This window comes from Silurus aristotelis (genome assembly GCF_946808225.1).
Source record: "Silurus aristotelis genome assembly, chromosome: 3".
NCBI classification, from domain to species: Eukaryota; Metazoa; Chordata; class Actinopteri; order Siluriformes; family Siluridae; genus Silurus; species Silurus aristotelis.
This window is the reverse complement of record NC_139576.1, coordinates 17,140,329-17,157,384: the sequence shown is the minus strand read 5'-3', so window position 1 is coordinate 17,157,384 and position 17,056 is coordinate 17,140,329.

Sequence of the window (17,056 nt, the reverse complement as noted above, 5' to 3'; positions counted from 1 at the left end):
TTTTCTTCTATTGCTCTGTTCTCCGGCTCTTAACCTCGAACTGTTTTTTCGGACTCGCTTTCCTCTCTCGGATCCGCCCCCTGCTTTGCGCTTTAGCAGCAGCTTCAGGAAATAACTTCGGGTCTTCAGCAGCTCATACAACGCCTCAAAACCCTACCGGCTCCGCCGTTGCCCCCCCAGGCCCAGCCCAAACCCGGCGTTTTTGCTCCCTGGGAGCCGCACCTTGTTCCCCCTGCTCGCTTCTCGGGAGATCCCGAACTTTGTCGGTCCTTCCTGGCACAGTGTAGCCTGATTTTCAGTCTCCAAACATCCTCTTTTTCCACTGAGCAGGCTAAGGTGGCCTATGTCATCTCCTTGCTCTCTGGACAGGCCTTACAATGGTCTATGGCAGAGTGGGAAAATCAGTCAATGACACCTTCATTTGGGGACTCTCCGCTCAGGTGAAGGATGAGCTGGCGGCTCGTGAGCTCCCACACTAATAAAGGAGCGAGGATATGTACCGATTGGCTCGGCAGAGGGACTGAGCTGGTCCTTCTGCCTGGAGGTGCTAACTTGCAGCAGAATGTGCTGCAAGTTAGAGCAATAAAGGATGCAGGTGGAAATATGTTGACTATTAAGGACAGTGTGTTAAAAAGGTGGATGGAGTATTTTGAGCAGCTGATGAATGAGCAAAATGAGAGAGAGAGAGAGAATGTTGGATGATGTGGAGTTGGTGAAGCAGGAAGTGGATAAGATTAGTAAGGAGAAAGTGAGAGCAGCGATTAAGATGAAGAGTGAAAAGTCGGTAGTGTGTGTGAATGAGAGGGAGGGCAGTGGAGTGGTGCAGTTGCAGGGAGAAGAGGTGGTGAAGGTAGATGAGTTTGGGTACCTGGGGTCAACAGTGAAAAATAATGGAGAGTGTGTTAGAGAAGTGAAGAAAAGAGTGCAGGCAGGGTGAAGTGGGTGGAGAAGAGTGGCAGGAGTGAATTTAAAGAATTTAAAGATTGGATGAAGCATAACTTTCTGATAAGACAGAGATTTTGCTCATCGGCCCAAAAACCAGTAGACAGACGCTCCAGCATTTCAACCAGCATTTAGGAGCATGTACTGTAAATACTAGTTAAACAGTAAAATACCTGGGACTTATTTTAGACAGCAACTTGTCTTTTGAAAAACATATGACCTATGTTACAAAAACAGCCTTCTTCCACCTTCTCTTCCAGAAAAATTGCTAAGCTAAGCTGTTGTCTATATCTGATGCAGAAAAGCTTGTCCATGCATTCATAACCTCTAGACTGGACTATTGTAATGCATTACTAGTTGGTTGTCCTGCATCATTAATATACAAGCTACAGTTAGTCCAGAATGCAGCAACCAGAGTTCTCTTAAGTTAAAGAAAATATACCATATAACCCCAATCTTATTGTCCCTACACTGTCTACCTGTTAAGTTTCAAATTGACTACAAACTATTGTTTACTTTCCTACAAAGCCCAAAATGGTTAAGCTCCCATGTATCTATCCAGTCTTCTAACATGCTACAATCCATCACGCTCCTTGAGATCTTAAAACTCTGGACTTCTAGTAGTTCCTAGAATAGCAAAGTAAACTAAAGGTGGTAGAGCATTCTCACATTTAGCTACTTCATTTAAGCATTTCACTGCATGTCGTACCCTGTATGTATGTGTATGTGACAAATAAAATAAAATTTTATTTGATTTGATTTTTAAACATTGGAATAGTCTTCCACTTCATGTAGAGTTTGGACATTCCGGTGCTCATGGCAGTTCCCACTCTGCTGTGTTTTGTATTGCTTTAAGATCACACTCTTAATATCACCAAAATGAGGATGGGTTCCCCTTTTGAGTCTGGTTCCTCTCATGATTTCTTCCTTATAACATCTAAGGTAGTTTTTCTTTGCCACAGTCGCCCCAGGCTGCTAAATTCTGTAAAGCTGCTTTGAGATAATGGCCATTGTAAAAAGTGCTATAGAAATACACTTGATTTGACTTGACTTGATTTGTGATAGAAGGATAACTGCAAGAGTGAAAGGGAAATTTTATAGGACTGTGGTGAGACCTGCGATGTTGTATGGTTTAGAGACATTGACATTGGCATTGACTAAAAGATAGGAGGTGGCACTGGAGGTAGCAGAGTTGAAGATGTTGAGATGTAAATTGGGAGTGACGAGGATGGACAGGATTAAAACAAGATTATTAGAGTGACTGTGCATGTAGGACATTTTGGAGACAAGGTGAGGGAGGCACGATTAAGAAGGTTTGGACATGTGCAGAGGAGGGACATGGGATATATAAGTAGATGAATGCTGAGGATGGAGCCATCAGGAAGGAGGAAAAGAGGAAGGAAGAGGTTTATGGATGTGGTGAGCGAAGACATGTAGTTATTTTGAAAGAGGCAGATGTAGAGGACACGGGATATGGAGACGGATGATCCGCTGTTGCGACCCCTAATGGAAGGAGCCGAAAGAAGAAGAATAAACTGCATTAATTAAAAACAACAAGCAATTTTATGTTTTGCATTCTTCCCCATAACTGTACCGAACTTGAACTTAAAAACTGAGGTACGTTCCGAACTGTGAATTTTGTATAATTTTGTTACACCGTTAATTTGAATAGATATTTTAGTTTTGTTTTACTTTTCATTCCACAATAGCTGACAGCGGAGTACAAATTGATTTGTTCGCATATACACTTACAAGGACATTAACAAGACAGACTTTTCTAGAAAAGCTGGACATTGCTCAGGAAATTTCAGGCAAAACAGTTTGAAAAAAGCTTATTCATAAAACATTTATACTTTTGAGCTATCTTTCCATTAGAATTTGCATAAATACACACAATTTGCCTTTATTTAAAATCAACAAGAAAATATGCATGGAACAATGCACATGGAAATGCATGGAAAACCCGGGGTAATTTCATGAGGTTAATATTGCTGCTTCTGCTAGAAATTATGTATGTAGGCAGTGCAGCTTCGGCGGCAGTGAAACGAGACTTGTTGAATTGTGTTCACTGGGTTTTGTACTTAAGTAATGGTGTTTATTGTCACTGCATGAGATACCTGTCAATGATAAAAGTGCTCCCATACACTGCATTTTTTTTATAATATTGATGCTTCCCATAGCTCTGGATATTAGGAAGTGGACTAATTTAGGTAGGACACCACTGAGGGCCTTGGTTTTAAATGCGGTCCCGCACTTTATTTACAAATTAAATACTTACCACTGAATGGATGAGACGACTCAAGATATACAAGAAGTACAGCAAGTTAAAACTTTTATTTTCAAAATAACAAATCAAAGTTAGATACACAATTTCCTACTTCCTGTATATGTTGAATGACAGATGTCTTGTCTGATTAGTAAGTATTCTGTTTACAAACTATACCCACCTTTTCCATTTGGTCTGATTTGTCATTTTGTTTTTTGATTTGTTTGTTTTGTTTTCACAAATGTTATTGAGATTTCTGATGTCTTATTTAGTTTTCTCATTATTGTTATTTTGTTTTGCACTACTAAGCCTGCTTGGAATAGTCTCTCAAAGCAATTTTGTTAATGGCCCTCATGCACCATCAAGAGAATTGGATATCCATTAATAATCATAGCTATACAACTTAATGTTGTAAAACGACGATAAATCTTTCTTTCATAGCTCATGCTATGTTTAACAGGTTTATCGTGTTTTTCATTTCATTCAATTCTGGTCTTCTCCTACAAATTTTATCTAATTATTATGAGTCATATGAGTCATCATTATTAGGATGCATTATGAGACAAACCTGAACTTGTTTCTCCTTGAATTTTAATTCATTTTCAATGACTCATCCATTAATTGATAATAAATATGATGGCAAAGATGTTAAAGTGATGTTATTTCTCAATACAAAATAAAAAATTATTGCTCTACAACTGTTTATCATATTTTTCATTTCCACCAACTGTCTTGTTTTTGTTTCAGTCATCATGAATTTTAACACAACCAGTACAAAATGAGCTTTATGGACTTTTGATATGTGGTGCTTTGGTCAAACTGGAAATGACAGCATATCTCCGCAACTGTGATATATTTGGTCTAAATGATGACACTGACCAGAACCGTTGAACTTCTCATCATGAAACTTAAGTCCTTGACTGGTGATAGTATTTATGATGTAACAAACGTATGTTTTGCTTGGTATTTTGAGTTTTAACCAAAAACATTGTTTTCAATTATATTCTCATTAAACTGTTATCGAATTACTCTGCTACTGGTTTAAACTCTGGACTGTTTTTGGATTTGGTTTTCTCACACTGATTGCATTGTTCTGTTTTCCGGCTTTTGATTTTTTTGGACTGTTTTTTTTGGCTTTGGGTTGTCTTTCCTGCATTGCCTTTTTTGCCTGTGTTTTAGACCCTGACCTGTTTTTGGACTGTGTTTTTGCCTTGCCCCATTGCTGAGTGTTTCTTTATTAAAGCCTGTTTTCTCCTTAACCCTGTCACATCCTGCATTTGGGTTTTTCTATCCAGTCTCCACTCACCCAGTCACACCCGTGACTTTCTGACAGAATAATCTGACTGTGCATTGTGTCCCGTCGCTTCACTGACAATTACTATGAGTCACCAATTGCATGCATTGTGGGACCAACCTGAACAAAATGTGCTTCTCTAATTTTGATACATTTTGAATGACTCATCAATAAAATGAAAACGAATTTGAGTGCAAAGTCGTTAAAAAAGGTGAGGTTATTTCTCAGGAATGCTTTGATGTATTGACAAAAACTTGGCACATACAGTATATTTCACCCCATAATCTAACAAACAAGCTTAAACCTTATTTGTAACTTGAGAAGACTACTAATGTGAGACAATAACTCAGCATTAGTTTGATGTACTGTCATCTTATTACCAAGCATTGATGGTATTAGTACTATTGGCTTCAGGTCTGGTGCCACAAATTTGGGTCATAAATAAATAAATATATATATATATATATATATATATATATATATATATATATATATATATATATATATATATATATATATATATATATATATATATATATAAAGGGATATAATATGTAATATTTAAATATAATAGTAGAATATATAGAATAATAAAATTTCTCTTAGCAGAAACCTCCATGCGCATTTTTCCACAGTCACTGCCTTATCAAGACTAGCAGGCAGGCCAGTACATCCTTCTAGCATGTTTCATGGCTTCAATGTTGAACAAAAGATCCATACTGTTGTTAGTTATCTGTGTAATCAGATGAGCTTTAAAACAATGGCCACAAAATTATAAACCACACTTCAAACACCAAGTATATGCTCATTGCTTAATGACTGAATCTGCTTAAGATGGTCACCAAATAAAGCTCTTTGCCTGAATGTGTAAACGTAACTGGTCAAACACGCAGCAATCCACCAATCAGGGTAGAGCGCGTGCTCTGTTTTGAACTTATTTTGATTGCCGCTTGGTGGTATATACCTACTTAGCACAATTCATACAATCAAGCATCAGCAGAACAATTTGAGAATAACAAATTATGGAAGAAACTCCTGACTTTACTGTGCCACCACACCCATGGCCTTATTTGTGTTTGTTTTATTTTTTAAGTAGTTGAAAAGAAGAATTTGGGCTCGGTAATCTCAATAGATATCAATCAGTGTTCGACTAATTTATATCATTCGATTAATAGACTGGTGTGCTTAGAGTAACATTAGAGCCTTTTGACATATACTGAATTGATTAAGCAAAAAGTCTTATGACAAAAATGACAATAGGAATATTATAACCATAATAAATCATACTTTGGATACTTAAGTATCTTTGAAAGCAAATACTTTTGTACTTTTACTCAAGTAAAATTTTAAAGAGATCACTTTTACTGGAGTAATATTTTATCTACTAATTTAACTCAATTACATAATTTATGTTCTTCATCCAACACTAGGTTTAACACTGTTTTCTGTACATATCACAATTAACTTTTGAATCTTAAATAACTTAGATCATTTGCTGAATTAATGCCAGGCTCCCTTGTCATTCTTAGCTGCTATCCATGGGAAAGTTTGTCAAGATAGAGCTGGCAAATAAGTAATTAATCTGCTGTATCATGTATCGCTTTGTCATAAGTTTTAGCATGTATGTGCATAAGCACAAGACGGCATCCAAGTGATTCTAAACACTTCTTCCATCTCTGATATGTAAACCCCCCCCCCCCCCCCCCAAAAAAAAAAAAAAACCGCTTTAGGCTTCCAAATTCTTTATCATAAAACCACTATCAGGTTTGAGCGTGTCCTTGTGTAGTGAAAAAAAATATTTTTTTGTATCTGATTTGTAGCAAAACCTGCACATAAAATCAAGTAGGAATATGGTATTCCCAAAACAACCAGACCAAAATGGGTAGTTTTACTGTTCCCATGGCACCAACTGATCTCTTTTAGCCATATTAAATGTCAGGGCAGAGATCAGATTAAGAGTGAAGAAAACAGTGTAACTTTTGTAGTTGGGTAGATCTTCTTGTTGTAAGACCTCATGCAGAATGTTATTTAACAGTAAATGGCATCTGGCATGTGTGACTCTCGTATAGGTTTACACCTGTGTTAAGCACCTAAACACACCTAAGAAGGCAAACAGGAAAGTAGAATTTCTTCTGTACATTTTATTACTGGGCCAAGACAAGACCTAACACTATGACATAAAGAAGTATAAATGAATGATCAGTCATATGAGGCAGTGGTTTAAATTAGAGAAGTAAAAAATAAACGTCTCTGCATACGCAATATAAATGTCTGATACCATAACTTTAATCTGTTCCAGTATTCGACAGCTTTCACTTCCCTGTCACAAGTCAGAAGGTCACATGATTGTGAGTTTGTTTTTTATAAATTTTTAATGATCCTCATTATTTTTTTATTTGGGGATGTTGTTCATCATGTATGAATATCCTTTATTTCTTAAAAAAAAAATACTCTAAAGCCCTTTTTGTTATAGAGTGCTGTTTAAATTTTGAGCTAAATTTAGGTTAATATTGCATAACTTTCCTTTGAAATTATTCTGTTTTCTTATATGCTCAGTGAGTGGGAGTCCCATGAAAAAAAAAGGTTGTGTGAAACTCACTACTGAATTTAAAGGAAAATGTGAATGTGTTTGGAAAAATAAAAAATAAAAACCCTGTGCTTAAATATGACAAAAAATATAACAAGGGTACACTGCTTAATAAATGATATTTACATTTATTTATAAGCAAATTTCTGTAAATAAGTTATATTTCTAACTTTACTTTACTTTTGGCCATAGTATACTGTACATAAACAATTTGCGTAGGTGATCAATAACGTATACTGATTCTGATGATAATTACCCAGTATTTTATACAATTGTAGTGATCAATCACAATTCTGAATTTTGTTATATACATTTTTTATCACCTAAAATTTGTCCATTCTGCATTGGTTTCTTAGTTTGTCTGATAGAAATAGTTATACTTGAATGCATGACAAAAGCTGAAATACTTTTCTAATGTGTGTAAAACATGAGTAATTGTACACTGAACTAACCTGATTTTAGATAAGATGGATGATGATCTGAGCTTGTTTGTGTTATTTAAGGAACTGCTGAAATACCCACTGTTTTCGCTCCATGGAAAAATACATTTGCTTATCTACAGTTTCTATCTCTTTGGAAACTACAGGTTGTTTTTTTTTTTGTCCACTATTGAAGAAGTGTAACATGAAAAGGAATAACTATCCATAGGTGGTTTGTCATGCCATTGTGGAAATATTGTAACTGAACTAACTGTATTTGCTGAAGGTTAACTATAATCAATTATAGAGGGTAGAGATCCATGATCTGACCATGTCTAATACTTTACAGAACTTTTCCTGCAATTGTAAATGGAAATGTGGCATTTTACAGAATTTGTACAGTGCTGTGGAGCTGATCAATGTCAGAAAGTGTGATGATTGATGCCTCTACCAAAGGGAGATGATGAGTAAAATGTTAAAATCACAGGGTGTATAATGCAGACACCCTTCCCCTGTACCAGTGGGGGACCGAAGCAAGGCTGTAGGACAGGAAGCTCTAGTTGGCATGTAATAAAATTTGCTGAGGCTTGATGTTATGAATGGCAGAGTAAACCTTCGAGCTGGATAAGTGTGAATATTGATGTAGCTGTCAGTGTGCCATGGTAAGCTAGTGAATGCTTGGCGTGCAGTAGCATGTACACCTGAGTGAACATTTTGTGATTGACTAGGGGATGTTGTGAAATATCAGCATTTTTTAAATGTCAGCATGCACTAATAATGTTGATTTTGTCTCAGCTCATTCTAATTCTCATTCTTTCTGGTAGGTTTAGATAGGATGTAGTCTAATCTAGTCTGCTAGATAGGGATATTTGAATAGGCTGCTCACTCTCAAAAATGAAACATATAAACTAATTTTTAATGGCCTCCAAATGTTTGGTCACTTAACAATGCCAATGTTTTCATTGCATTTCCAAAGATGTGCAGTAGGTGGCAATATTGTATTAGTGCAGGCATACCAGTGGTACGGTCTGAACACACAATTACCTGAAACCAAAGATTTTAACCCCTTCATGTAGGGGGTACAAGTTTTAATCTCCATCTCTATTTTCTATTTATAAAGTCAATATCTCTTTTATTCCTTTTAACCCGAATTCCTTCGATGTCTTAAATGTGTACACTGGTGTCCTCAGAGGAGTGTCCCATGTCCTTCAGTTAAATACTGACATTTCTTCAGAAGAATATGTCAACCTGTCGGAATGTGCACATAAATGTGTTTATTTATTGCACTAGTGTTCGTAATCCTTCTGGATTAGACTTGATATTTTACCTGACAGCTTCCTTGGTACATTGCTTATGTTTTGGTATTTGATCATTTAAGTGTATAATTTTTTTAAGTAAGGTGGGAGATGCAACACTGTGTAATTATTTTGTGTAAAACATGTCTATTTGAAAAATACACTAAAATGATAAACAGATTCCATATATTAAGTATATAATTATTACTTATTACCAAAGAATAACTGTAAACCAATATCTTAATGAATGTATTAAACTGACAGTATCTAGGTCTGTGGATTATAAAAGGTCTGAGAGTAGGAGACAGTTTATGCTTATTTTATGTTAGATGTGAGAAACGTCAGGGAACTGAAACACTAGATCATTTCAAACTGTCTGTGAGGGAGCAGGCACACATATTGCATATATGCAACTTCTTATATATATTTATATACATACACACACACACACACACACACACACACACACACACACACACACACACACACACACACACACACACACACACACACACACACCGTATTTTCCGGACTATAAGCCGCTACTTTTTTCCACACTTTGAACCCTGCGGCTTAAACAATGAAGCGGCTAATTTATGGATTTTTCCTTGGTTTTTCCTGGTTTTACAAACTTCAAGCCAAAAAACTGAACCCCATAACATTAGACCAATGAAATTGCCGAACGGGTTAAAGTGAACCAATGAAACTCTTTATATTAAATCGCGCTCCCACTGAATCGGGCCGCACCACATCATAAATATGGATGAGGTTCCTCTGACGTTTGACCTGCCGCTCACTCGGACTGTCTACAGGAAATGCGAATCATTCGTCACGCTGAAAACAACCGGGCATGAAAAACGCACTTCACCTGTGTTCTGAGCTGCACGGCATCGGGAGAAAAGCTTCACCGATGGTGATTTTAGATACAAGCCGTGTTACAGGCACTGTCTTTCATTAAAGCCTGTGTAAAGTTCATTAGTTTCAATGTAGACATAGGCTTATTTATGTTAAAAAGAAAATTTTTTGTAAAATTCAGTGGGTGCGGCTTATATTTGGGTGCGCTTAATAGTCTGTACGGTATATATATATATATATATATATATATATATATATATATATATATATATATATATATATATATATATATATATATATATATATATATATATATATGTATATGTGTGTGCGTGTGTGCGTGTGTGTGTGTGTGTGTGTGTGTGTGTGTGTAAAATATGGGTCACACAACTCACCATAAATTTAAAGAACGTAAGATCTGAATATGGACTGGAGTGTGGATGATAAAGCAGATAAACAATATTCTGTCACTAGAAATTGGTCAGGGGTAGATCACAGTAAAGGAGAACAAAGAGACACAAAAGAAAAAAAGGAATGGTGTTCAAAATCTAAATGTTAAATGAAAAGCAACCAGTGAATCCAGACAAAGGAACAATAAAGTGCTGCAGATACTCAGTAAATTCTTTATTTCTAGTTACAACCTTGTCAACATATTCAGCTATTAAGATTTTGATGGGAAAACAAGACTAGGAAGACTCTAAAATAAAAAGATGTGCAATATGTACTTATGACAGTCCCTTGATATGCAAAATCATCTGACTAAACAGGTTGATTTTTGCTTGTGGTGACTGAAAACCTACACCCACGATCACACATTGTGTATTTGTTGTAGATAACCCCCCCAACTTCATCCCCTTAAATCCCCAATAAAATACATTGGAAATCCAAATGTTTACACTCAATCTCTTCCATTTAGAACAGAATAAAATTACTTTCCCCTATGTTCTATCTGCTCTATCTCCTTAACCGTTGCTCTGTTGATTCTGTTGAAACCTGTTGCTCTTTTAACAGCGTAATATGAGACAAGAAATAGTTTTGAAGCTTTCAATGTATGCACTCATATTCCTTGGAACACCTTAGTTGTAAAACTGTAAAACTAGCTCGTGTTGTGTTAGTGGTGGAAGTAACAAACATTATTTCAAGATTGTTTGTTTTTCTCTCTAAAATCTTCTGCAGGTGAAACAAGCAAAGCTGTGATGTTGTATGATTTCTCCTGTGATATTGAGGTGGTTGCCCACATTCTAAACTTGGTGTATGGTGTATTTAAACCAGTACTATGCTTCTCCATGTACAGGCAGGATACATCAATCACATACCAAAGAACGTTAGGTAGGAGTTGTTCAAGAACAGTTTAGTTATAGAACATTTGTGTTCTGAGTTCGTTATCATCCTGTATGGATATTTTCCTTACACATTAAAAATGGTCAATAAACATCTGTTGGTGTGTTTGGTATGATACTGTGTAAAGACTGTGTAAGAGTAGTTTGACAGGGGCATATGAAAGCTGTAGGTTGCTTTCCTTCAAATAAACCCTGAGGAACTCTTCTTAGTTGCTCATATGTTTTTGCATCCTTTATTCATGTATTGACATTATAGTACAAGTGTTAATAATGTCTATGTGGCTGAACCAATGCAAATATTTTTGGCAGTGAACTCCTGTTATTGCCATTTAACTCTGCCATCTAGACTCATATTTTTCAGGCTGCTCTTTTATAGCCCAGGTGTTCTACTATCATAGTGTGTAGTGTGTCTGTGAAATATTTAATTCACCCAGGTCATGCTGAAAGTATTTGATAAGTCATGTTTTTTGAAATTATTATTTAATAATTTACTTCCTGTAGCTCATGAAAGTTCAATTGTTCAGATCAATTGTTTTGATTTTTATTGAAATGCATGTAATTGCACATGCTGAAAGCTTCCTTGTGAGTTGGGCAATATTTTACCTGTGGGCTGCTGTTGGCCAACAATTGAATTAAAGACTTTTGTAGGACCTTTTTTCTAGAAAGCTTTTTTGACAAATCAGAAAATGAACAAATACAATGTAGTTGGGCTACATTGTGCTCTGTTCATTCTCTGATATATTTATTTTTCCTCAATTGATCCATTTGTTCATTCTTGTAAGTTTCATCATTATGATTATGATCTGATTTAATGTGGCTAAGGTTCAAGATGCTCACCCTCAAGCAGGTTGTGTCCCAAATCAGATTCAAGGACTGGTTTGTCACGATAGACCTGAAGGACATTTACATCCACATATCCATCATTCATGGATGATGGATATTCAAAGCTAAACAATATCAGGTCCTTCCGTTCGGCCTTGCACTCTCGACCCGCATCCTCACAAAGTGTATTAATGCGGCTTTTGCCCCGCTGAGACTCTGGGGCATCCGCATTCTGAACCATATCGAAGATTAGTTGATACTAGCTCAATTTGAACTTTTGGCAGTCTGGCATTTAAATGTCGTTTTTCGCCTACATGAAGAAACTTGGGATAAGACTAAACAGCAAGAAGAATGTGCTTTCTCCAGTCCAAAGAAACCACTTACCTAGGCGTAGTGTGGGATTACACCTTTATGCGGGCACAACTGTCTTCTTTTTGGATCGATTCTATCCTCACAGCTGTCTCTTTAGCTGGATGCCATGGTACAGGTGCGTTCGAGGTTGCGCCTATATGCCTTTCCCCCTGTTGCGCTGCTCCTGGGAGTTCTGGAAAGAGTTTGTGGGGATGGAGTCTGTCTCCTCCTGGTGGCCCCGCGTTGGCCGGGCAGACCATGGTTTGCAGACCTGGTAGCCCTTCTAGAGCAACCTCCTTAGAATATTCCTCCCAGGAGGGATCTTCTCTCTCAGGCAGGGGGCACCTTAGTTCAAACCCGCCTGGAGTTAATGGAGGCTGTGGATGTGGTCCCTAAGGTGGCACAGCTCTTGGCCGCTGGTCTCTCTGCCGAGATAGTGGAGACTATTCTCCAATCCATAGCTCCCTCTATTAGGAGGTCATATGCTGCAAAATTTCACCTGTTTACTGTGTGTTGGATTCAGTTAACTGCTTGGTCGGTTTGCCACAGGGTTGTCTCCTTCCACCCTGAAAGGTTACGTGTCGGCTATTGCGGATTATCATACTCTGCTTGCTGAGCAGTTGCTGAGCAGGCACCTATTAGTGGCTCATTTCCTCTGCGGTACCCGGAGGCTGAGCCCTTGATTGCGACCTACAGTGCCTGTGTGGGAACAAGCAGACCCTAAGCAGGTGGATTGTGGATGCTATCTCATGCTCTTTAAGTCCACTGGTCTCCCCGCACCTTTTGGTGACAGAACTCACTCCACTGAGAGTGTGGCGGCCTCTAAAGCCTGGTCCTCTGGTGCATCTCTCCAAGACATTTGCAATGCTGCAGGCTGGGTCACCTCACTGACCTTTCTCAGATTCTACAACCTTGACCTTAGGGCCACTCCTGGTTCCCCTTATCTTTCGGCCTAGCTGTGCCCATTTAAACTAGGCAGGCACTGGTCAGTCTGGCGGTTATGTACTTTTGCTCCCAAAGTGTTGTTGACGCAGCTCAAGTTCCTGAAGGGGAATGTCTCTAGGTTACATATGTAACCCTGGTTCCCTACGGAGTCTCCAAGAGTCTCCAGGCCACACTCCCTGCATCCCTGCAGCACTTCCTTCCATTGCAGTGGCTAGCGTCATCTCCATCCCATTTGCTTTTATAGCTTCCCGGTGACGTCTTGCCTTTCTGTTGGACAGATTACACACGTGATTCAGAGCATGGACATGCAGAAGCGTTCACAAAGCATTGTTGACGCAGCATCTTGTTTACTCAGGGAACCAGGGTTACATAAGTAACCTAGAGACGTTAGTTTCGTCTAGGTAGGAATAATTATGTAAATCTGTGTGCCTGGTTTTCTGTAATTGACTGTTATCATATTCAGGGTATATTCGCACCACAAATGTTTTCTGGATCCTCCCTGTCCTCGACTATAAGCCACTACTTTTTTCCCACGCTTTGAACCCTTAAACAACGAAGCGGCTAATATATGGATTTTTCCTCGGTTTTTCCCGGTTTCACAAGCTTCAAGATAAAAAACTGAACCCCATAACATTAGACCAATGAAATTGCAGAACGGGTTCTGGTGAACCAATGAAACTCTTTATATAAAATCAGATGCCCTCCCACTGAATCGGGCCGCACCACATCATAAATATGGATGAGGTTCCTCTGACGTTTGACCTGCCTCTCACTTGGACTGTCTACAGGAAATGCGAATCATTCGTCACGCTGAAAACAACCGGGCATGAAAAATGCACTTCACCTGTGTTCTGAGCTGCACGGCATCGAGAGAAAAGCTTCACCGATGGTGATTTTTAAACGCACGACGATGCCAAAAGATAAACTCTTCAGAGAAATTGTTGTGAAAGGAAGACAGTGAACAATGACTTTCTTGGTAGGCTACTGTTTAGATACAAGCCGTGTAACAGACATTTTCTTTCATTAAAGCCTGTGTAAAATTCATTAGTTTCAATGTAGGCAGGTGTGGTTATGTTCAAAATAAAAATCTTTGTAAAATTCAGAGGGTGCGGCTTATATATCGGACTACTTAATAGTCCGGAAATTACGGTAAGTTAAAGTTGCTACTGAATAATGTACAAATGAAAGCTTAATTGTAATGTTTATAATTGTTTATGAATGGTGCCAGAAGTTCCAAAGTTGACTGCATTAAACAAAGAAAAATGGTAATGTGATTAAAATGGAAAAAATTCTGTTCCAGTGTTAATGCCTTATTCAATAAACACCATGTGCTGTTTTTGAGTAAGTATGAACCTGTCTCCAAATGAAATGTCTCACTGCTGAGTAGGGTGTTGTGCTCATTTACTCTGATTAATGAGAGTCAAGAAGGTGACTCTGCTATAGGTTGTTCATCTCCTGATCCAAAACTTATTTCTATGCAAATTTGGACTTTTAGAAGGTTTGGGGTGAACTGTTATCAGCTAGGAAGGAAAGTGGTATGCTTGCGAGTATCGCCATGTACGTGCTGGTACACTCTACAAACAAATCTAGACTTGAATTTGGCACATTTTCTCATTATGTCCATTTCATCATCACCCCCATCATATTAGATGTGGATCTGGTTTCGTCATATGATTTAAGAAAACAGTTTTTTGTGTTTAGAGTATTTTGATTCATTGCGGTGTTTTTTACTTCACGCACATAATCAAAGCTCAAGCTAAAAAAAAAACAAAAAAAACCTCGTTTATTAAAAATGACCTCATCGAGCAAGTTAAGACCAGACTGGTATTTTAATTGACCTATGCTTCATTCAAATTAATATTATGACTTCAAAAGTAAATGAAGAAAAGTATTCTGTCTGCCTGTGTCTGTTTATACATTTGCAAACATGCCCGATATTAAATTACTTTGAAAATCATTTTAGGGTTAAATTTTCTTTTGCAAAGCATGCCATCAGATCAGCAGTCTACCACATAGAACAGTAAGATTTTCTATAAACACACCAGCAATGTGTCAGGACAGCCTGACATAATTTTCATGTTAAGTCATAAATATTTAACAAGTAAAAATCTTAAGTGATATAGTCTATGAATTTGCAATCAATCTCATCTTAGATAATCATTGTGTTTAAAAAATGTGCTGATTACAAGATAATATTAAGTTGCAATTCTGCAAAAAATTCAACTGCAGTATTATTACATTTACTTCCTTAGTCAGTAACCATGACTTTTGAAGTTGTGACATGCTTTGAAGTACAGTAGTAATGGCGAAGGAAAAAAAAAGTACACCCCCTTCAGTTCTATCTTTTTATTTATTAGGATCTAAATAACTGTCTTGTGGTCACTAACTTTTAAAAATAAACAAACCTAAATATGTTGGAAAATTCATACAACCTATAATTTAGTAACAGGTAGAACAACCTTTACTGACAATAACTTAAAGTAAACATTTTCTGTCTCAGTATCAGTTTCATTCTCTAGCAGTTTATCAATCACTCAAAAAAATTATTGCCTTTAAACTTTAATCAACTGGTGCAATGTTGTAAATATGTGTGGGCCAAAATCATTAGAGACTGAAACTTCTACAGGAAAATGTTCTCATTGCTAAATCATAATTATTTTCCCCCATTTGGATTCTGAACTTCATTTTACTTTTGAGAAAAAACTACATATTAAAATTAATAAATCACTCTTTCTTTTAACCTTTGAGTTAATTCCCATAGTTGTTTGTGTGTTAAATCTATAACACTGACTAGAAAATACAATGTTTGAGGAGGACAATTTACACCACTCTTCCCAATTATCTAGGAAGCTTTTTGGTAACAAAAGAATAACATGAAGGTCTCCATACCCCCCACTTAGGTAGAGGTAGCCAATCCAACTTGAAAATGATCACTTACGGATTCAGTCATAGGCAGCAAAGTCTGACAATTCCTGTTAAAATGTCCCCGGGTAAGAATAATGTCATTAGCAGGATTTTAAATGATAAAATGTTTTAATTCTTTCAATTTGTACTTTTGTGTTTGATTTAAAGGAAACATGTGTTCACAGGCTTATTCTGCCAAACCACAAGATACCAGCACTGGTTCTGCACTGTTGGGAACTGCACATTTACCACACATTTACTGCACATTTCAGCATTTCCACTGCTACCAACACAATCACTTTAACTAAGCAGCTAACAGCCCTTTATGAGTTGAAGTGAGTGTGTTGTACAGGAAAAATATTATTGAGAGCTTTCCCAGAGGAAAAACGATCTCAGTAGCTACTTTGGTTAAAAAAAAAGTTGGCTGTCCCTCTGAAAGAACCACTGATGAGAGAACCCTTATGTAGAGCCCTAGAACAGAGTGATTTCTTATTTAAAAAAGTTTCCAAGTAGAAACTTTAAAGATGTTAAGGAACCCCCTGCTCTCTAACAAACACCTAAAAACCCTTACGTATCCGATGCACTAATATACAAAGAATGCAATAAATCTTATAAACCACTGGGTGGTGTCAAGTCAAGTCAAGCCAAATTAGTTTTTATTGTTTTGTCCTTATACACTATGGAAAATCTGTGGACACCTAACCGTATGATTTTGTGTGCATTTTGAACATCCCATTTCACATGTAGTGCCCATTTAAAGTTATAATAACCTCTATTTTTCTGGGAAGATGTTCCACTAGATTTTGAAGTGTGGTTTTGGCGTTAGAAAAGTTAAGTATTGAAGTAGCTTGAGGATGCCTGGGGTGCAGTCAGCATTAGAATTTATTCCAAAGAGTTAAATAAAGTTGAGGTCAGAACTCTGTTGCAGACCCTCAATATCCAAATCATTTAAACCATATCTTTAGGGAGCTCACTATGTGCACAGGGGCAATGTTATGCTGGAACAGGTTTGCATCTAGATCAATTGAAGAAAAAA